Genomic DNA, 6,000 nt, shown 5'->3' with positions numbered 1-6,000 from the left:
CTCCGGCCCCGCCCCACACGCTCCGACCGCGCCCCCACGCCCTCCCCCAGCGACTCCCGGGTCCCGTAGGAATGCCCGCGGTTGAGGGCCTGCGCCTCTGCTGGAGCAGCGAGCGCAGCCGGGACGCCGCGCCCACCCCCGGCGCGGCCCCGCCCATCCTTGGTGCGGCCACTCCCACTACCGGCGCGGCCCCGCCTCCGCCCCGTGATTCCGTGCGGTCGGCCCTGCGGCTGGCTACGCGGTGGAGGCTTGTACCCATAGGCTCGCCCGGCACCCTCCTCGGGCCGGCTCCTTGAGCCTGAGGGTGCGGGGGCTGGCTGGAGGAGGGGGAGCGCAGCGGCGGGAGCGGGCCCTGGAGAGGATCGGAAACTGGGGCGATCCTCCCGAGCCCAGGGTCTCTGTCGAGGGGCGGGGACTGGGCGGTGTCGGAGGATCACTTTTCAGGGGGTTTGCTCCAGTAGCTTTCCACCTGCTGTTTCAAGGGGACATTTTATGGATTAAAAGCAAGTTCTAAGGCTTCATTCTGTGTCTACGATGCTCTTTTACTCTCCTGTTTAAAGACCGCAGAGAATCAGAAGCGTTCCAGTGGCTTCTGGTTTCCTTTGGCACGAATGCTCTTTTCACCTTCTGAGACCTCCTGGGTGGCGCACAGCCGGGGGTTGGAGGTGACTTTAGATTCCTTAGGTCACTGGCATGGGGCTTCCCTGTTGGCTTAGTGGTAAAGAATCCACCTGCCAATGCAGGAGACACAGGAGACTGGGGCTCAATTCCTGAGTGGGCAAGATCCTCTGGAGAAGGAAATGGCAACCCACTCCAGTAGGCTTGCCTGGGAAATCCCATGGACAGAAGAGCTTAGCGGTCTACAGTTCATAGGGTCGCAAAGAGTGGGTCACGATTGAGCGACTAAGGTTGTTGGTCCCCTGCATACAGGCCCTGAGGAGCCCTGAATCTGCTCTGCTCTTACCAGCGATGGGTCACTCGTTTTCCCTTCTTCAGACCGATTTCTCCTTATGAGTGAGGGGAGGGTGGTACTTTGAAGTCCGTTCAGTCCTGATTTCACTCTAAATTCCTTTTAGGAAACAATTTTTGATGCATTTGAGGGAAGGAGAGAGGATTTCTCGCAGACGTTCCTAGACTTCTTATAAATTACCCACATCAGCCAGGCCCCTCACATCTCTTACTCTTCTTAAGCGAAAGAGCATCCTGGACCTGCTCTCCCAGTGCTCACGGTATTTACTTAGCATATTAAGAGCGCTCTCCTCCTTCGCATTTTGCCTTTATTCCCAGGGGCGAGTACTTGCCTGTTTTGCGCACAAGCTTCCAGTTGGGCCACTATCTGGAGGCATCACTGGCTGTGAGAAGCTGGCTCAGCCGGGAAACGGAGCAGGCCCAGGAGGGCGGGGGTGATTACATTTCCTCACCCTCAAGCCCCACCCCAGCAGTCCGACATCCCTGAGGAATGCGAGTTGGTAGATAGTCCCCCAGCTTCCTCACCCCTCCAGTGAATGAATCTGAGGGGAGGCATCCTTCCTACACTTTAATTCAAGGTCATGGGCAGAAGCACTCCAGTTGTCCACAGCTGTAACCTGTTCATTCATGCATCTTCTCTTGTTGGATTCCTTCCTTCTTCTGGTTTACTGTCCCACCTCTCTTGGGATCACTTACCAAATAAACTCCTTGCTCTCAATCCCTTTATCAGGGCCATCTTTTGGGGGAATTCAGGTGAAAACATTGTAACTGCTTCTCTTAACAGCCAGTCATCTTAAATATTTATTTATTTGGGTGTGGCATGCAAGATTTTCAGTTGCGGCATTCAAACCCTTAGTTCCTTGACCAGTGCTGGAACCCAGGCCCCCTGTATTGGGAGCATGGAGTCTTAGCCACTGGATCACCCAGGGAAGTGCCATTCACAGCCAGTCATCTTGACAGTGACACCCACTTTCAGCCTTCTTCCTCACTCATTCCTCCTGCACCACCCACTCACCCCTGCAAGCTGGCTTCTCTTTCTACTTCTCCACAGCCATGAATTTCATTAGGACTCTGCTGCTGCTGCTGCTAAGTCACTTCAGTCGTGTCCGACTCTGTGTAACCCCATAGATGGCAGCCCACCAGGCTCCCCCGTCCCTGGGATTCTCCAGGCAAGAACACTGGAGTGGGTTGCCATTTCCTTCTCCAGTGCATGAAAGTAAAAAGTGAAAGTGAAGTCGCTCAGTCGTATCCGACTCTTAGCGACCCCATGGACTGCAGCGTACCAGGCTCCTCCATCCATGGGGTTTTCCAGGCAAGAGTACCGGAGTGGGGTGCCATTGCCTTCTCCGTCATTAGGACTCTAGCTGTCTAAATTCAGTCGTTTCTTTTCTCCTTTTTCTTACCTACATTTTGTAGTGAACATTATCTTGTTTGTTTTAGTTTTTGCATAGCATCCTTTATCTGTGATAATGGACTCATTTTTCTGCTTGGAACCCACTTTGTGTGATTCTGGTGGGTTCAACACTGTACATTATGGGCATTGGAAAGTGAATATCCAGGCTTGGTCCAACAGGACAGCTCCATCCCTTTTGCCATTGTGATTGGTAAAACATAAGAGAGTAATCCATATTTTCTACCTGAGCTATGGATAAAGATAAAGACTCTCTGCCTCTCTTTTCCTACCTGGAGTTGCTTAGCTTGGAGATTGTGTGGGACACTATTTGAGGAAAACCCTATCTGAGAGTTGTTTCCCATCTTCCTTTGCATTAGGCCTGGCCATATGGGTATAGGAATATGGACTTGCCATATTATGTAAATGAAGTGCTGTGCATTTCTTACAAGTCTGGACCTTAGAATTTGGACATGCCTTCTCCTTCTTTTCCTGGAAGCAGGATGCACAGTCAATAACAGTAGTGGAATGCAAAGTTGTAGGAAATGTATCAAAACTCATTGAATGCTGGGTCATAAAGTAAGCCTCAACAAATTTCAAAGATTTGAATTGATTCTGAACAATTTCTGTGACTGTGGTGGAATCTAGCTGCTTGGAAATTAAGTAAAACCCTTAATTAAATAGCCCATGAGTCAATGTAGAAATCACAATAATATGCAAATATATTTTCTATCTGAGGGTAATAAAGATGTGATATATCAAAACTGGTAGAACACAGCTAAAGATGTCTTTAAAGGTAAATTTATAGTTTGTAGTTCATATGTTAGAAAAAGAAGAAAGACTGAAAATCAACATTCTAAACTTTCACCTCATGAGATTAAAAAAGAATATCAAATCAAACCCAAAGGATATGAAAGGAAAGAAGGAATAAGGGAAGAGGCCAAGGAAATTGAAAACAAATATACAATAAAAAAAGTAAGTAAGCCAAAAGAAGGTTTAAAAAAATTTTTTAAGACAATTCAAATTGTTACACATTCAAACCAAGCAAACAAAAATAAAGGAAACACAAAGAACCAGTATTAAAATAAAAAAGTAGACATCACTAGAAATTCTGAAGACATTAGAAAGAATAAGATACTAGAAATAATTTTTTCCAATTAATTTGACAATTTGGATAAAAGTAGACAAATTCCTTGAAAAACCCAGTTTACCAAAACTGACACATAAATACAAAATCTGAATAATCTTATATCTATTAGAAAGATTGATTCTAGAAAAGGGAAGAAGGGAGGGACATATGTATACATATGGCTAATTCATGTTGATGTATGGCAGAAACCAAGACAACACTGTAAAGCAATTATCCTCCAATGAATAAAAAGGGAGCCATATGTCTAAATATTTTAAAGGTATAAACCAAGCCAATAAGTTGCTGAATAATGTGTCTATCCCTCTACCTTACAAATATACATTTATGAGAATGACCTGGAAGGTCAGGATTTTTAGAATTCTCTGACTCATAGGAGTTCCATGACAGACCTTGGTAATACCAGAAGAGATGGCCCTGGCCCCTGCCCACAGCCCACCTCCTTGACTCCATCCTGCACTGTGAAGAGTCGTGCATCATTCATGGGGACACCGGGAGCCAGGGAATTTAAGCTCTACCCACTCACCGAACACCTCCCACAACAGCTGGTCTTCTCCCACCCTGCAGGCCTAGAGGTGCCCACACCAGCCATGCCATTGACCCTTGGGAGCATGGACCCAGGGAAGAAGCCTGTGAGTGCCCAGGCCATGAGCTGGGCTATTTGGACAGTGAATTCTGGTTCTCAGGTATCTAGACTAGTCTAGAAAGCAGGAGGATTATAGTCTTGGGGTGGTCATATCCCCTTGACCTCACAAATATCTCACATAGAGAAGGACTTGGCTAGAATGGGAGCCTCTAAGGAAGGACCTTTATTTATTTTTTTTTAACTTTTTATTTTCTATTGGTGTATAGCCAATTAACAATGTTGTGAAAAATTTACATGCACAGCAGAGCAACTCAGTCATGTATACACAGATATCCATTCTCCCCCAAACTCCCCTCCCATCCAGGCCACCACGTAACATTGAACAGAGTTCTCTGGTATACAGTAGGATGGACATTTTTTACACGGCCTAAGGTTGATGCTCTGAAGATGCAAGTTGCAAAATCCTCAACCACCCTTTCCCCTCTCTTTGCCCTTTGTGTCTACTACTTGAACACCGAAGCAACTCAAAATTGTTTTACCTTCTACCATCTGTAACATCACCACAATCATTCCATGCTTCCGTTACTGCACGTGCCTCCTGGCTGTTCTTCTTGTTTTAGCTCCTTTACCTTCCCTCTTCCCTGAACATCATTACTGGGTTAATCTTTCTAAAACACAGCATTCATCATGTCTATCCACCCATCAGAAATGGCAATGGTTCATTGAAGCCAGCGTCCTAAGTTTCAAGTTCATAGCCTTTCATTAAGTCTTCCCATTGGAAATTCCCTACAGTGTCTCCCACACTCCTTCAGCCAGTTTCTAAAGTGCCCTGATCATCATCAAGGTCAAATGAAACTGTGTTTTAATGCTGAGTGTGTATTGAACCTGCCCAAATAGATGAACCAAATACCATATGAATTGTAAATCCTTATTAATCAAAATCTTTAATGAGCCAGCATTTTCTTTCTCATAATTATGCTAAGTAAAATAAGACTTACTATTTCTTTAGCTTGAGGTCTAAGTTTCTCCTAAGCATTTTGGAGACACCCTTCAATGGAGCCGTTGACCCCTTTCCTGAGGAAGAATGCCCACAATGTCCTTCTGCCCCTAGAGAACCTACATTGCTGTTCCCATGATGCTAAGCGCATGATGTTACGTTCACTGGATCATAAGCTCAAGGACCATGTTGTTCAGCTTTACATTTTGGCATTTCTTGTCGGGCTTTTCCATGGCAGGTATTTAATACTTTCTGAAGAAAGAAAAAACAATAGTCCTAACTGTTGTGAACACATGATGGGAGAGTTTTGTTTGTTTTTCCAATCAGGACATGAAACTATAAAATGAAAAGCTTTCACATACAGGAAAAGTTTAATTGGAATCACTCCTTTGACAGACTGATTTCAGCAAACTCTTCCTGGATATTATGCTGTATACAAAAGTCCATGAACCACATAGGTCTTTTTTTTTAAATAATTTTTTATTGGGAATTCCCCAGTGGTGTGTGGGCAAGACTTCTGAAACAGGCTGTGTGGGTTTGATCCCTCATTAGGGAGTTAAGATCCCACATGCCTTTGGGCAAAAAAAAAAAAAAAAAAAAAAAAAAGAAGAAAGAAAAGATACCTAGAAACATAAAACAGAAGCAGTATTGTAACATTCAATAAAAGAGTTAAAAAATTTATTTGGCTGCGCCCCTTCTTAGTGTGACAAGTGGGATCTTGTGGTTTCAGCGTGTGAACGCTTAGTTGCAGCATGTGGGAACTCATTCTCTGACCCTACCCCAGCTCAGCCCACACCCCACACCAGCCAGGGCCCCCGCTGCACATCCTGGTGCTGTTCTTTTAAGGCAGTGAGGTAAGCTCTGACCAGATAACTCCTTTCCCATCAGATTCCTGCTGGACCTTGAGAGTG

This window comes from Bubalus bubalis, chromosome 12, assembly GCF_019923935.1.
Source record: "Bubalus bubalis isolate 160015118507 breed Murrah chromosome 12, NDDB_SH_1, whole genome shotgun sequence".
Classification (NCBI taxonomy): domain Eukaryota; kingdom Metazoa; phylum Chordata; class Mammalia; order Artiodactyla; family Bovidae; genus Bubalus; species Bubalus bubalis.
Note: the sequence above shows the minus strand (reverse complement) of the source record.